The 16,878-nt window shown below is 43.2% G+C and overlaps 1 protein-coding gene across 1 annotated transcript in view; it reads right to left on the reverse strand.

The window, feature by feature from the left end:
• CASZ1 (castor zinc finger 1) overlaps positions 1 to 16,878 on the reverse strand; it is a 435,323-nt gene that overhangs the window by 335,195 nt on the left and 83,250 nt on the right. The gene's annotated exons all lie outside the window — the stretch shown is intronic.

Below are 16,878 nucleotides of genomic sequence, written 5' to 3' on the forward strand. Positions count from 1 at the left end.
CAACAGAAAAGCCATAACTTTGTGGTAGAGAATCTCTTTTGCATGCAGAAGGACTTGGATTCAAGTCCCTGGCATCTTCAGAGGGCTGATGTCCCCTGCCTGAAACCCTGTAGAGCCGCTGTCAGCTAGTGTAAACATTACTGAGCTAGATGGAAAGTTGGTCTGACTCTGTATAAGGTAGCTTCTTATGTTCCTATGAAAGGATCCTGTGAAAAAGTGGCACAACCATGCAGCAAGCTGTGGCATGCACACAACGCTGACTCACACAAGGTCAAAACAGCTGTTGAAATTTTGTGTAAAGTGCAACTCTGAGTAACTCTGACAAGTCGCACGAGGAACTTCTAGGAAAGGCAACAGAAGTCTGAGAAAAATCTCTCAAGGGGTTTCATACCTCCCTGCTTGTGATTCACCCCTTGGACATATAACACAAAGCCAGAGTTTGAAGGCAAAGGGTCATTTCCCCAGGGTAGTGTAATAAAACAGGCTCAATAGGCTTGCATGTAATGGAACACCCTGGCTTTGGGCATAAAACGGGGAGATGGTTCTGTCATTGTTGTTGTGCATTGCACAACACATGTGTAGTGTGTGTGAGTGTATGCAAAACAAACAAACAAACCACCCCTGTGTGTGTGTGTGTACAGTAGGGTTGCGTGTCTGCGTGTGTGTTCGTGTTTGGGCGCAGAGTAAAAAGTACAGCATGTGTTTGGGAGTTGGGATGTTTAGTAATTAAATCCCTTTTCATCCTTCTGCACCTGTCTCCTTCTGAAAACTGAGAGAACAGACGTCAACCGGGACAAGGGCTGGACTGAATACAGCCAATTCTGAAATATTTATTAGCTTGTGACACCACTCAATAGAGGAGAAGGAATGCCGCCTAATCCGCCCAACAAATGCTCGCTTGGTGGAGGGGCATTTCTCTACAAGTGCCTCATTATATTTCAACTACTGCCTAGTACTTTGTCAAAAAATGGTATCGTTTGTAATTTGTTGTCTATATTTGCTCGCAGGCAACTTTACCCTCGCGGTAGCCAGAGATTTAGGAGCACAACGTTCTGGAGTGTAAATTTAATTTTGCAAGCAAGCTTCTCAATCAGACACACAGGCACACAGCACTAGGTTCTCCATTCTGGAGGGTGGCAGTTGTTCTTGTTGCTGGGAGCAGTTCGGTGTATTTCATGGGTGCACCCATTGAATGCCTGTTAATGCCAGTTGCAAATCGGCTCCATACAGAATAGAAGGCAGTGGCGGTGTTGGTGATGAAGACACACCATGAGTGCCTTGCTCTGTCTTCCCTCCCCTAGTTAAAAGTTGGAATAGGGGTTAAAAGGCCTGCTAGTTAAAATTGACCTCTGATGGCTATGCATCCAAAAGCTGTGGAGGCTGGTCCATTTGGGCATGTGGGTCACTGCTCCACCAACCCGAGTCTGCCTTTAGCCAGGCCTCACCTGCCTGCCGTTTTAAATTACAGCAAGTCAAGGGGTGGATCTTCCTGTGATTGGCTCTAGCTCCACCTGCTGCTGGTCTCCTTGCTTTCTGCCACAAGACCCAAAGAGCACCAGCCACCACAATTCGAAACTTGTCCAATGTCAGGGCTGAGTTCAACATCATTGACAGAGGACAGCCAGGGCTTAGGAATTGCACCAGGGGATCAGAGCTGGGGGAGTGGGCCAAAGTAGTTGACCCTTTTTTTGCAAAATCGCAAAGAAATTGGGCATTTTTAAAAGCTATTTTAAAGGGGAAATGAGAAAAATGACACTGCCGACATCAGGTGCCATACACCCGTATTTTCCCGGACATTTACCTGATTTCCACCTGGAATCTGCTTTCGGATGCAGTATTCTGGATATATGGCAGCCCTAACTAAGGGATCAAGCCAGGAGTGATAGCCCAGGAAAGAAGAAAGTGAGCAAAGTGTAAGAGTGAAACTGAAACAGTTGTTGTCCAGGGCCCAAACAGGGAGCCTTTTACAACCCTGATACTTCAACTGCCCAGGAATACAGGGAGCTGCTTTATACCGAGTCAAGGCAATTGGTCCATCTAGCTCTGTATGGTCTTTACTAACAGCAGCTCATCATAAGGGTGTATGGTCTGACTCTGCATAAGGCAGCTTCATATGTCTAAAGTTCAGTGGTAGAATATTCATTCTGCATGCAGAAGATCCAAGGTTCAGCTCCTAGCATCTCAGGGGCCAAAAGTGTCAGAGAGCTGTTGCCACGCAATGTAGATATGACTGAGCTTGATAAACCAAAGGTCTGATAGGGTACAAGGCATTTTTCTATGGTGCTATGAAGGCCAGGTGACAAGTCAGTCAGAGAAGGAAGAAATGAGGAGTCACAGACATGAGACAAGTCTCCTACAATCCAGTTGGCATTATCTCTTTTTTACACCTCATAAAATTGACTTGAGGAGCTTTTTGTGTTTAGCTGATTTACAGCCTGATCTCAAACCTCTTTTTTTTAAAAAAAGACTCAGAAGAGGAGTCCTTCTGACCTCATTCCTGGTTAAGTATCTTGGGAAGTTATGTTTCTAGTTTATAGTTCAGTTGTATATGCAAGTTAAAAGGAACAGCTGCCTGTGTGCAAAATTAAGAGCACTTTCATTTCTCCTTCCACCCATCCACAGATGGACGCCCCTTCAAATATCATTGTTATTTATACAGGCCTTTTTAGCACGCAAAGCACTGCTCTGTCTTTATCGGATTCAGCAACTCAGCTTTCTCTTGTCACTGATATTCCCATTTTGAGGAACTTGAGTCTGAAGGCTAGCCGCTTAAGCAAAACCAGCCGTGTGGTTCAAGGGGAATGCATGGGAGTGCCATTCTAGGACTTTTCTCAGAGCAGGAGTGACTATGCCATCTGCCAGAGTAACTGAGGGACTACTGCTTGCTCTGGAGCATAGGAACCAGAGTCAGGCCTATGGTTCCTCTGGCTCAGCATCATCCAAGCTGAATGTTGGAGAGTTCAGGACAGACAAAAGGGCTTCTTTATGCAGAGAATCCACTCACATAAGAGGCATTGATAGGTACGAAGTAAGAGAGAATTAAATTCATAGAGAAGAGTAAGGCTATCAATGGTTATAAGCTACTATGACTATCCTCCACCCCCACTGTGCCACCAGTTGATAGAAACAGCAAGAATTGTAGAGCTGGAAGGGACCCTGCGGGTCATCTAGTCCAAACTTCTGCAATACAGGTATCTCCAAGGAAGGAGAGTCCACCACCTTCTGAGGGAGGCTGTTCCGCTGCCAAACAGCTCATATGGTCAGAAAGTTCTTCCTGGTGTTTAGTTGGAATCTTCTCTCTTGTAACTTGAATCCATTGGTTTGGCTCCTATCTTCTAGTGCAGGAGAAACAAGCTTGCTCCATCCACCATGTGACAGCCCTTTAGATATTTGAAGATGACTATCATGGCTCCTTTCAGCCTCGTCTTTACCAGGCTAAACATACCCAGTTCCTTCAACTGTTCCTCATAAGCTTGGTTTCCAGACCCTTTATCATATTGATCACCCTCCTCTGCACTTACTCCAGCTTGTCAATATCCTTCTTAAATTGTGATGCCCACAACTTGACACATTACTCCAGGTATGGTCTGACCAAGGCATTATAGAGTGGTACTATGACTTCCCTTGATCAAGACACTACACATCTGTTGATGCAGCCTGGAACAGCATTAGCTTTTTGATGCTTTTGCATCACACTGTTGACTCATGTTAAGCTTGTGGTCTACTAAGACCCCAAGATCCTTTTCACATGTACTACTGGCAAGCCTAGTGTCCCCTATCTCACGTTTCTGCAGCTGGTTATTCCTGCCTACATGTAGAACTTTACATTTGATCTTACTGAATTCATTTTGTTATTTTGGCCCAGTTCTCCAGTCTGTTAAGGTCATATTAAATCCCCATTCTGTACTCATGTGCTCAGGAGTCACTTGCTGGTTTCCCACAGGCATCTAGTTGGTCACTGTGAGAACAGGAAGCAGGAAAAAATGGGCCACTGGCCTGATCAAGCAAGTTCTTCATAGGTTCTTAGTGCCTGCCAGGCTATCTTCAAAAATGGGCCTCATTTTTCATCAGGTGCAAAATCATACCAATTTCTTCAGACGCTTGTTCAATTTGTGACATTTCCCCAGCGTGGTTTTGCATATCCCTCAGTGTCAAGTGAAATGGAATTCTGAACTCAAGTCACCAGAAGTAGGGGAACGAGACTAAAACGTTTTCTTGTAAGCACTGCTAAAAATCATCATCAACAACAACAAAAACAAAGGCATAATAACCTGACGGATGATGAATCCCATCAAAGCAAAGCTGATTCTGGGTGGTTTTGGCATGATGTATCCATCGTTGCAAGTTGCTGTGTTGGAGAAGTCATTAGATGCTTCCCTGGAGGGAGGCAGCAAGTACATTAAGAGGGACGAGGACTTACCATGAGCCAAATGGCTGCTCTTATTGTTCTCAGAAGGGCACTTAGGATGTTCTTAGGACCAAAAACTTTTCCATAGCATGTCAGAAATGGGACTGCTGTTTAAGATCAACAGGAACACTCAGCTTGCATCTTTTTCTAAGGATATTTCTCTACATTCACAGGCCCAGAATCCTTCACTCGAGGTTCAGGCTAGCAATGTGATACTACCCCACCTGAGCTGTCTTTCTGTGTGCCTTTGAGGGTAGAAACCATTCAGAAAGGGAAATATGGATCTCAGTAGAGCTCAGGTGATTGGAAAGCAGACGCAGGCATTCACAAAGAAATATATTACTAATACCAACTCTGTAACCTGCTATGGATGTTCATCTTTTAGTAGAGTGGGGTAGGATTTGTCTTTCTTATGTTATTGTAGGATGAGAACTTTTAGTCAATAACATTTTTGTAATTTTCTGATGACTTTTAAATTTTGTGTTATGTATTATGTATTCATTTTTGAGACATTTTATGTGGTAACAGTGACAACAAATACTCAGCCAGCTTAAGTTTACACTATGGCCTTCAAGCTTTTGCGTTTCACAGAATTCTTCTGCCTGATTATGAATTCTGTGACAGGAGGGGACTTTGGTATTTCAAATTTCAGAAGCACCCTGTGCAAGGCCAAAATTCATCCCCCTGCCTCTTGCCTTCCATTCTGCTCAGTTCACAACCTCATGTTTGTGTTGTCCTGCAGTGTCCCCCTTGGCTCAGCGCCCAGTGTGGGGGAACTGGTCGCGCTGCCCTAAATCCACCTCTGTCTATGAAATTTGTGGTACCAGGGCATGAGTGTTCAGAGCAGATGTGAGATAAATGTGCTAAGCATTGTAAGGTCCTTTCTAGGTCAAAAAGTGATACAATACTGATTAAGAGTAATTGACTGATGACAGGAGAAAGGTGTACTGATTCTTCCATGTACAATCAAGCAGAGGGCATCAAAATTATTCACAACCTGAGATAAGCTAGTCATCCCCAAATCTATGAATCAAAATGATCAGGAAAACTGTAAATAAGAGCCCTATCTAGGTAAAAACATAAGAAAAGTCTTACTGGATCAGACCAACGGCCTATCCAGTCCATTAGTCTGATCTCACAGTGGCCAACAAGGTGACCCAAAGGGAACCTGTGGGCAGGACCGGAGTGCAACATTCCTTTCCCCACCTGCAGTTGCCAGAAGCTGGTATTCCAAGGCATATTGCCTCTGACGTAGCATTGGGTTGCACTGATTTTGTGATAGCTTTTTAGGTATTGGCGTTTCAGATCCTAACCCTTTGATCACTGTATTCTTACAGGTTGCATTGTGGCTGCTTGAGGCCATAGGCCGTTCAGTTCTTTACAGAACATGGATCATCTTTGGATGTATCAACTCTCCTGGTTACATTGATCCTATCAAGTGCATCTCACCTTGGGTGGTTTCAGTACCACGGAATTGTCATTCCCTTCTTTCCACCATTTCAGTCTGTAGTGATTGTGTCTCTCACGCCGGTCTCAACTGGTGTATATTGACTCCTCCTCCTGTACTGATTATTGACTCCATTGCTGTCATTGGTTCTATCCCTCCTTTGTTGTTTGGATTCGATCGAGTTGATCGATTTTCAAGAAGGGCTAGTGCTCTCCCAGTTGACATTTGCAAAGATCCCTTTGCATGGTTTTATTTGTTACATATTGACATGCTTACTTGGTGATCATCGTACCACTAACACTTCCTCGCAAGGCAGTATCAACTCAGTGTGAAATGTAAACAAATAATTTTAAAAAAACCATACAGAAGAAGAAATGCAAGGTTCAGAAAATAAAAGCTAATGCTAAAAACGTGTGTGAAACTGCGCCAGGGAGACAGAGAGGTGTAAAACAAAGTACTCAAAAACAGGATATTGTACCAAACCTGCAGTTGTTGTTTCGTTTCGCTACTGATCCTGAGATGAAAAGTAGAGGAAACCCTATAATTCCCTTGAGCTCAGTATGAGAGTAAGGAAGGCACTGTCATTGCAAAGGCTACACTATCTAACCACTTATTCTCCCCAGAAGGAAAGCAGCAGAAGTTACTCTCTATTTCTGTTGGGAGTTGCTGACCACTGCCCATGTGGTAAGCAGTGTCACAAGTTCAGAGCAGGCCAGCATCTTAAACAAACTTCAAACCACGGTTTAAGATTCTGACTTCTTCCAAACTTTATAACCATAGTTTACCAGTTTGGACATCATCAAAAGCCATGATTAAATGACTTATTGCAGCAGGCCGAAATGGAGATTAGGAAGGGTAGCAAACAATGGTTCTCCAGGGTTCTGGGCAAGAGTCATTCCCAACTTTTCTACCTGGGCACCTTTAACTACAGGTTAAAGGAACTGGACCTGGAACTTTCTGCAAGCAAAGCTCATGCTCTGCACTGACCTGTGGTCCCTTCCATCATGGCCCACAGCTGAGCACATAAACTACTGGCACTAGGAAGTACAGTAGAAATCACAAAGGTGATCAACTGCTTATAGTTTTGAATTTTAAATTGTCGTAACCCGCCTTGGATCTGCTAGTGAACAATGCATAATAAATATGATGATGATAATCTAGGGTTGGTGGAAAAGATTCATTCAGTCAGTAATTCATGAAACTGAAGCAGTAATACAAGAAGAAATGGAGCTGGAGTCTATTGAGTTTTACTCAAAGTAGACCTATTGAAATTAATGAACCCAAGTTGCCATGCCTTTCATTTTAATGGACTTACACTGAATAGGAGTAGAGTTGGCTATAACCCATGGTTTTGTGAATTGCTCCACCCCTCTTTGTTCCTCCAAATTATTCAGCACTGGATTTAGAGCAGTGCAGGTGCTTCCCCCTCACATGGCACCAAGCTGAGGGGGTGCAAAATCGAGAAGATCCATAATTGAGAAAATGCATTTTGAGGTGCTGAATTTTGGCCTTGCACAGGGTGCCATATTATGAAAGATGACCAAAGTCTACCTTTCAATCATTCCACTGATTCTTCAGCATATTTACTTGGGAGTAAATGCCACTGTACCCATGAGGCCAACTTCTGAAGGATTGCTGTGTTAATTTCAAATTCTCTCTCCGCCTTCCACCCCGGTTCTGCTCCAAAATGAAATGGGGCACCTTCGGTGCCTCTTGAATAAACCAGCAAACAGGTTTGAGGGTTTTTTTGTTATTTGTTTGCAATACATTCTTCTATATATATATATTTAAAAAGTTTTCCCCACTAGAACAGGATTAAAAATAGGTTTGTATGGAATGACACACCATGACTTTTTATTTTTAACAAACTTGCCTCAATCACTATATTTTATTTGAGGGGGTATTTGCAACTCTCAAATGATATGTGCTGCTGGAAGAATGATCTGCCTGTTCTGTAAAAGTGTGTGTTTCTCTGTAGATATTCGAATTGTTGCCCACAATAATGGCAGCCCGCAGCAAGTGGCAAAGGAGGCAGGCATTTTGAATTTCTCAAAATTTAGAAAGCATCTCATTACAGGGCTTTCTGGGAAAAATAAGATGGCGGCTGCTCTGATTCTCTCCCCCCCCCCAAAGAATTTCACCTCAACCCTGAAATATTGCTGAAACAAAAGAGCCAATCTTGAGGCAACAGAAAAATATCAATTTGCTCCAGTTTAGTATGAAATCTAGGGTTCATATTGGGGAAAACAAGACACAAAACTGCACACATGGAACATGCACAACACACACACAAAAACACATAGGAAAATGTAAGAATCAATGTGGGCAAATACTAAGAATGAGGAACCTGTACTGCCTTCCATGTGTTGTTGGACTACAGGACAGGCCATAGCTCAGTGGCAGAGCATCTGCCTTGCATGCAGAAGGCCCATGTGAAATCCCTGGCATCTCCAGGAACGGCTGGGAGAAATTCCCTGTCCAAAACTCTGGAGAGCTTCTATCAGTCAGCCTAGGTAACACTGAGCTGGATCAGGGCTGGCCCACCTATGAGGCAGGCTGAGGCAGCTGCCTCAAGCGGTGGGAGCCAAAAGGGTGTCACCTATGCGGGGGTGGAAGCCCTGGAGAAGTGGTACCACCAACAACAGCAGCAGTTTCTGGTGAGGGTGGGGGTGTGGTGCAGTGGTGACACGGCAGGGCAGCACCTTCCCTCTCACCTCAGATGGCGAAACAGGACACGGCACCCCTGAGCTTCATGAACCAATGGTCTGACTCAGTATGAGGCAGCTTCCTACGTTTCTTGCGTCAAGCTCTGGCCAGCATTGCCAATGTTCAGCGACGATGGGAGTTGATGTCCTACAACATCTGGAGGGCCGCAGCTGCCCCATCCCCGATGCATACCATTTTAATTTAATTTAAATTTTTTTTTTTAAAAAATGTCTAGAAGTTAGCCCAAGAAATATCAACTAGTCTATTTGCTTCTCTATTGTCATTTGGAGAACTGATGGGAAGGAAGTGTTGCTAAAAAAAGCCGTGACTATTCTGGCGCTTGCCATGTGTAGAAGACAACACAGCCTTGATCCATAGATAGCTACTTTCTGATGTTACCATTACGTACTTACTGCTTTTAGGCTTATCAATTATTATTATTATTAGTAGTAGTAGTAGTAGTAGTACCCTGCCCATCTGACTGGGTTGCCCCAGCCACTTTGGGTAGCTTCCAGCATATACAAAAATGTAATAAAACATTAAAAACTTCCCTATGAAAGGCTGCCTTCAGGTGTATTCTAAAAGTTGTGTAGCTCTTTATCTTCTTGACATCTGATGGGAGGGCATTCACTACAGGGAGGGTGCCACTACCGAGAAGGCCCTCTGCCTGGTTCCCTGTAACCTCACGGTTAGGGAACCACCAGAAAGTCCTCTGATGTAGATCTCAGTGACTGGGCTGAACGACAGGTGTGGTGATGCTCCTTCAGGTATACTGGACTTTAAAGGTCAGAACCAACACTTTGAATTGTGCTCGGAAATCTACTGGGAGCCAATGTATATCTTTCAGAACTGGTGTTATACTGTCCCAGTGGCCACTTCCAGTCACCCATCTAGCTGCCGTATTCTGGATTAGTTGTAGTTTCTGAGTCACCTTCAAAGGTAGCCCCAAGTAGAGTGTGTTGCAGTAGTCCAAGCGGCAGAAAACCAGGACATATACCACTCTGGCTTGAATTTCTCTTTCTTTCTTTCTTTCTTTCTTTCTTTCTTTCTTTCTTTCTTTCTGTCTTTCTGTCTTTCTGTCTTTCTGTCTTTCTGTCTTTCTGTCTTTTCATTTTTTAATGGGTGGGGTATTTTTCCTGAGTTTGTAAGCTTCTGCGGAAACTCACTGTGTAAGTCAGTGGGACATTTAAACTGAGAAAGGAAGACATGTTTTCTCAAGACTGAACACTGAGATGCAAAGTGTTGGCGGAACACCGCTCAAAACACAGCCACGGGCAACAGTATCCAGGGCAATCGGCTGTGCAGGAGGTCACCTTTGCCAAGACACCAAGTTCAGGGCTGGCAGTACGAGAGCCCCCGCGTGTATCTCCCTGGGTACGCGTCCCCTTTAAGGCCAGGGCTGCGCTGTCTTTATTTGCTTGTTGAAACTGTTCAGTTTTAGGACATGGGGGGAGGTCACACCTGTTGTGGAACTTGATAGAAGGCTTATTTATAAACTTTCAGAGCTTGAGATTCTTGCAGAGCTGAAAACGCTGATGTCCGGAGGGGAAGGTCACTGAAATGCTTGTTTATAAAAGCAGCACCAACTGGAAAAACCATAAAAGTCTGAAATGATGAAATTAACAAGCTATTTGATCAGGCGCGCTGGGCTGTGTGCTCCCGTGCCCGGGTGAGAGAGGCTTGCATGGAAAACACGACACTGTCAGAGGCTCTTCTGCCATTTTCCTGTCAAGAAATTACTATTGCACACAAGTCCACAAGCATGTGCCCTCCCCCAAAAGAAAATAAAGCTCTGGCAGGGCTTAATATAGTCTAGTTTGGGGGCCAGAGTCTCTTCCAATCTTAATTTGACCTTGTGTGGAAAAGGGGAAAGGCAATCCTGGTGGATGGTGCATTGCTACTAATCCGCTCTCAAGTTTTGAGGCTTCAAAGGGTCGCACCACTTGTTCGCTAAGACACAAGATGATCTTTAGAGAGGATAAAATCCCACTTGTTGCAAAATATACAACCAGGAGATCATTGACAATCTATCCCTCTTTTGGGTTTTTTTCTCTCTCTCTCTGCTTTATTCCTATCATTTTTCCTCTGCAACTACAGGGGCTCTCTGAGGACCGGGTTACACTGCTTTTATTAGGACACTTTAAAAAGAGAGAGAGAGAGAGGTGCTGAGTTCCAGTCCTTCCTAAAAATATTGTCATTTCATCCTAAGCATGCAGGGACAGAATGCAACTGGTGTGGTGAAAGGCGCTTTGCATATGCTCAGAGACACTTTTTATATTCCTGGACTACTGCTGCAGACAAATCCTAGAACCTGAACCCTGATATAAATGAAATGCAGGCACCCCCATATTTTGGGGAAAGGAAGCCAGATAAAAAAAATCTGTGTAAAGAGCATATTATAGTCACCTCATCTGCCTCACCAAAGAGGTTATTGGCTAAGTCATTATGTCTGCCTTTTGTGCTTCATGTATGCTAAGGTTTAGACATACATCTCAAAAAGTTTTCTGGATCTGTCAGAATCTTCCTTTATAGGAAAGCTTCATTTTCCCTCTCAGTGACTGATGGCTGAACAGGTGGTTTGTGAGTCTCCGAGTGTCATATGAACACGTCCTTTTAGAAATGGGCAATTTGCAGCTCACTTTCTCTGGCTGACAGGCCCGTTTTCTGCTGACACATTCTTGCCCCTTCCAGCCAAAATAATTCACAGTACATCTGCCCTCACTCCTCTCCGGCAGCTGAAAAAAAAATTCTTTAGGAGGTGGAGGAGGGGAAAAAAATACATTAGTAACTCCAGGAATCCCTGTCTGTAAAAAGGAAAGTGTTCCCTTGTACCAAAGTAGGATTTGGCCCTTCCATATTCTGTCTCAGGGAGTTTGCATCTTCTTTGGAGGAATTGTATGGAGTTTTCTTTTTGTCCCACTGGGAGCTTCCTGCATGATTCTTTTGGAGCAGGGTCATAAGTGGGTGATGCAAAGACAAGTCCCTGCCCTGTGCACATCTGATAGGGAGAGACGGGAATTTCATGCAGGATTACTGACAAACCACAGGATATATTTACCCCAGGCATGATCCCGCTTTCTCTTTCCTTCCTGCTGGAGAAGTTGGGAGAAGGAACTGGGGAAGGACCATAGCACATGGACAAGAGTATCTGCCTTGCATGCAGAAGGTCTTTGGATCAATCCCCAACTCCTGCCTGAAACCCCTGGAGAATCACTGCCAGTCCCTGTCAATTAAAGGGCTGCCACATAAAGGATGGAGCAAACTTGTTTTCTCCTGCTCTAGAGGGTAGGACCCAAACCAGTGGATTCAAGTTGCAAGAAAGGAGATTCCGACTAAACATCAGGAAGAACTTTCTGACCATATGAGCTGTTTGACAGTGGACTCCCTCGGATAGTGGTAGACTTTCCTTCACTGGAGGTTTCTAAGCAAATATTGGACGGCCATCTGTCATGGGTGCTTTAGTGGAGATTCCTGCATTGCAGGGGGTTAGACTAGAGGACCTTTGGGGCACCTTCCAGCTCTACAGTTCTATGATTCTATACTGAATGAGTTTGATGGTATATGTCAGCTTCCTATGTTCCTATGAATTGGGCGAATATGCTAAAGTACAGGAGCTCAGCTCTCTTGGCTTTCTTACTTTGCTTCACACGAGAAGAGCAACACATTGTTGCTTCATCTTTGTACTGGGTGCAGATATATTGAGCTATTGCTCCATCTAAGCCCTTTGTTGAAGGATGTCATTCCAAAGCAAACGTCTTAGAAGGAAGTTTGTGCCTATAAACCCAGAGCCAGAGAACTGGAAGGACCAAGCGCCCACCTTCGCCCAACCCAGCTCAATACAAAGATCCTCAGTTTTTCTTTTTTTCCAACCTTAAACCCAATTCTTCACATTTTCACAGCATTGTGATTTTTTAAAAAAGAGTACTCATGAAAATTCTTCAGCGTTTTAGTGCAATTTTTCCTGATACACACATTTTTATGTGCGGTTTTGCCTAATATACATCTTTTTGCAAAGCAGTTTCCCCAAAAAACAGTGCATTTTTGTATGCTACTTTCACCAATATAGGGATTTTTTTGCACACATTACTATGTACATTTTGTACATATTACTTGACTAGAAAATTGCAATACAAAATTCAGAAAAGTGCAAAATTCAAAGGATGGCTGTGTTTCAGTTTGTGCATTGCTTCACAAATTGTTGATTAAGTAGCTTTGCCTGTAAATGTGGATTGAATTCCTCCCCCATCCCTGCAAGAGATAGGCCTACTAGGACCAACCCTGTGCCATTACAGGCTAACCGATTTGACTTTGAATTTTACAGACGGGGAGAGGGCCAGCAAGGCGAAAAAGCTGGTGTGAGGCAGCATCATTATCTATGGGATTTAAATACAAATATTTATAATATCTAAACAGAAAATGACTAGAGGTACCATGAACCCATCCAGATGGTAGACTAAGGAATCCACCAGATTCCTTTAATCACCAGATTCCTTGTGAGTAAACACCCCAATATACACCCCATCTTACCAAAAGCAGACAAGCCCTTCCCAGCCAGCAGATCAGTTCCAGTTCTTTGCTGGGAGCAATTTGACAAAAAGGAAAAAGCTGTTTCGAGCAGAGCGTTCTCTGACATCATAAGCACTCACACACAAGGATGGCACAAGGAAGGATTACTCACGAGCTCACCCCATATTTCAGCCTACACATTGCATAGAAGCAAATGCATTATTTCCTGCACCACCAACCCCCGCAAATGGAATGCTAGCCAGTGACACCACTTTGGGGCCAACTGTACCAGCTTTTTCTAGGACATATTCCAAAGGAAGAAAAGAAAGCTGATGCAAACATGCCCCAAATCTCCCCAGGTGCCCAGGTGCATTTTTCTGTCAAAGAACCACTGTCTTGCCAGCTTAATTGAGGAGAGTGCACAATGTAGTTTCTGAATGGCTGAGCTTGACTGGCATTCACTTATCCTTTGCCAACTTGGATTTTGTGAATGGGGCTTCACCATGTGCACCAAAGCCACTTGCTCAGCTGGCAAATGAGAGCTCCATTGCAGGGACTTTGACTCCAGTCGCTTCTTGTTGATTGGACATGGCGGTTCTCCCTTGCTCACCATATCTGTACAACTATGTTCTCTGCCTCAGTTGCAGACACCTTCCCATGTTTCACATGAGATGGGGAGGTGCTTTCTTGAGCTACTGTTGTGTTTTTACTTTGCAAGAGGCTCCTTCTGCATTTCTGTGTCAGGAAATTTGCACTGCGATGCCTTTGTAGGATGATGCTCACGCCAGTTTTAGATTTTTTCTTTTTCCCTCTTGTGTGTCATTAGAACTCTGTGCATCTGCATTTTGTTCTCCTTTCCCCCATTTGTGAATTATGCTTTCGTGGGTGCATGTTTTGCTGCCTTAACTGTTTCTGATTTCTCTCCCCCCCCCTTGGGTAAGGGAGAAGGGAGAGGGAGAGAGAGAGAGAGAGAGAGAGGGAGAGAAGGAAAGAAAGGAGGAGGGAATTGTTTGTCATTTTGCTTTGTATTTATCTGTGGATGTTTTCCTTATGTTTGCATAAAGTAGATGGAGGCTACAATTTGGTGATGTTGAATTCTATGAATACTAATCTCAGACTACCCTTGACCTTGGGGTCAGCTAAAGATCAAAACCAAACCATTTAATATTTTCCTTTTGCAGATCAATAGAAGCATAAATTCACTCTCAATGACAACTATAATTTCAAACAGATCTATAGGGCTCAGGCTTGCATTTCCTGGACTAGCTTGCCAGTTGGGGAGCAGGAGAAAACAGACTTTCTGCCTCTTCTCTCCCCCCCCTTCACCATTGAATCTCTTTTGCCTTTTTTTATTGCTCTGAAATGCTATTTTCAGCAGCTGCTGTCATATAAATATCTCTTGTTTTTCTTCTCCTCTTTCCCTCCTGGTGAAAAGGGCAGGGGACCTATTGAAAATTCTGCTTTATCTCTTTCAGGCAAGTTCAAGTGCGGGTCGAACAATCGATTCCTCCTCCTTTTCTTTTTTAAGTTTCCTGTCGTTCTTTTGCGCAGATCAGCACTGCGAGAAAATAGGAAGGGCAGACTCGTGTATGTATATCCAAATGTACAGAACAGATACAGATAGTTCTCTCTCTCTCTCTCTCTCCCCTGTTGTATGCAACATGCAACAAAACCATCAGCCAGAAATACACTGGTGTGTGTCAAACTTTGAAGGTGTGATTGAGCTCTTTAACCCTCTTCTGGCTATGGACTGCATTTGAAGTAAAAGTCCAAAAGTTAAAGATGTAGATAAGAAGAAAGGGGTTAAGTTGCACCTGCCCCCCTCATTCTTTTCTAACCCATGCTCATAATTAACTACTTCATTGGTGATCCACACATTTTCAAACCTGCATTTTTTTGAAAGTAATATATTCACCTCCACCAATGTTTTAATGAAACTCAAGGTAAAATGAGGAGGTGGGTTTTTAAGGGGGGAAGGGAGAAAAAAAATCAGCAAAAAAACTCATCTCAAAACAATGATGTGTTTTAAAACGTAAAATGAAATGCAGTTTTGATCCACATACACTTTCCCCAGCCACTTTGTGAGCATGCCTTGCTTGCAGAAGAACAGTGAAAACAGAAGTGTGTGCCCCCACCCATTCTCACAAGAAAGCAGTATTAAGTACTGGGGAAAGAAGGGGGTGGGGGATTTGCTTTGTGTAGGAATAAAGACTGTGTAACGTGAGGACTTTTATTGCTGGCAATCAGAGTATTGCTTCTGGCAGTGGCTAAAGGTGGAAAGGAAAGATGATTTAATTTATAGAAAGGACAAAGATGTCATGTAACAGATTTAATCATTGAAAAGGGAAAAAAATTAAAGAAAACTGGCTAATGTCGTAATTTACATTTCGGGATAATAAACGGGGGAGGAGAAACTATTGGAAAACACTGAGAAGGTGAAAAAAATAAATAAATGAGGGGGAAATAAATAGATTTGCCTGTAAAACTAATAAATTTTAAAACAAAACCAGAAGGCAAAACACAACCCTGGAAAGTGCTGGTAAAATGGACCATCGATTTTGGAGTTCATCTGCATTTTGTATTTTAATAATGCTTACTCTCTCTCTCTCTCGCTCCCTCTTTTGCAAAATATAAAAGCTGATCTGATAAATATTAATTTGAACCATCATAATGTATTTGAAAATTCCAGCTAAAATGTCACCACATGGAACATTAATGTAATATTTCAAGGCCCTGAGAGCAATACTCATATTGATTGCATTTATTCCACTCTAGGGAGGAGAAATAACTCTTCAATGTGGGACACATCTGGTAGCCAAAGATGTAAAGAGCTGAGGGGTGGAAATGCGGGAAAAAAAATTAAATTAAATAAAAAAATTAGAAAGGAAAGGAACCCACTTGACAATATATATCTACAAAATGTGTGCAATATTGAAACCAAAAATGGCAGGCTGGTTTATTTTTTTACTTTGGTTTTCATTTGTAAATTGAGGTGCCTAAAGAAAATTAACAACCCTTTGAATTACTCTTTTTGTTAAGGGTAAAAAAAGTCTCAGTGCTACAGCTACTCTCTCTCTCTCTCTCTCTCTCTCTCTCCCTCTCTCTCCAGATAACCCTGACACATATCCTATGTTTCTCAAAACAAGAAAAGTGAAGAATAGTTTGTAGTGGACTTGCATATTGGAAAGGCTCAGGGAGAAGGAGCAAGAGAGGAAGCTTCCATGAAAAAACTTTGGAAAGACAGAAGGAATTGTTCTGTTCGTTTTAGGAAGCCTCTTTTCAGAGCTGTGAGGTTTCAACTTTGCAAGGACGGAAGCCTGTGTGTATGCAGAAGAGAGACATGGTATATTTTCCTGCGATTCTGCAAGAGGAGCGCGGAGACACACTGCCTGTCTGGAATCCCATAAAAGAGATCTTTTCCTTGTCGTTAAGAATATTGATGTTCATTAGGCTCGGGCGTCAATGTGTCTTTGTGCAAATGATACGAAATCCGACTCAAATTGTGACCCTGAATCCAACATTGTAACTATAGACCTGCTGCAATCGGAGGGGCTAGTGAATCAGACCCCCCCTCCTTTCCCACACACAAACACAGTCCACACACAGACACTCTAAAAGGTATCAGGCCAGCACAATTCCAAAATATAGCCAATATATATATAGCTATCACCACTGTATAGAGGAGGACCAGGATTATTAAACTGAGTGGAGGTGGGTTTATTTATTTATCGCAGAGACGCATGAAAAACTCGCTGCAGTGGTTTTGTAAAGCAGAGAGAGAGATCTTGCTACAAGTGGGTTTTCCTCCAGA

This window comes from Podarcis pityusensis, assembly GCF_964106645.2.
Source record: "Podarcis pityusensis genome assembly, chromosome: 8".
Taxonomy (NCBI): domain Eukaryota; kingdom Metazoa; phylum Chordata; class Lepidosauria; order Squamata; family Lacertidae; genus Podarcis; species Podarcis pityusensis.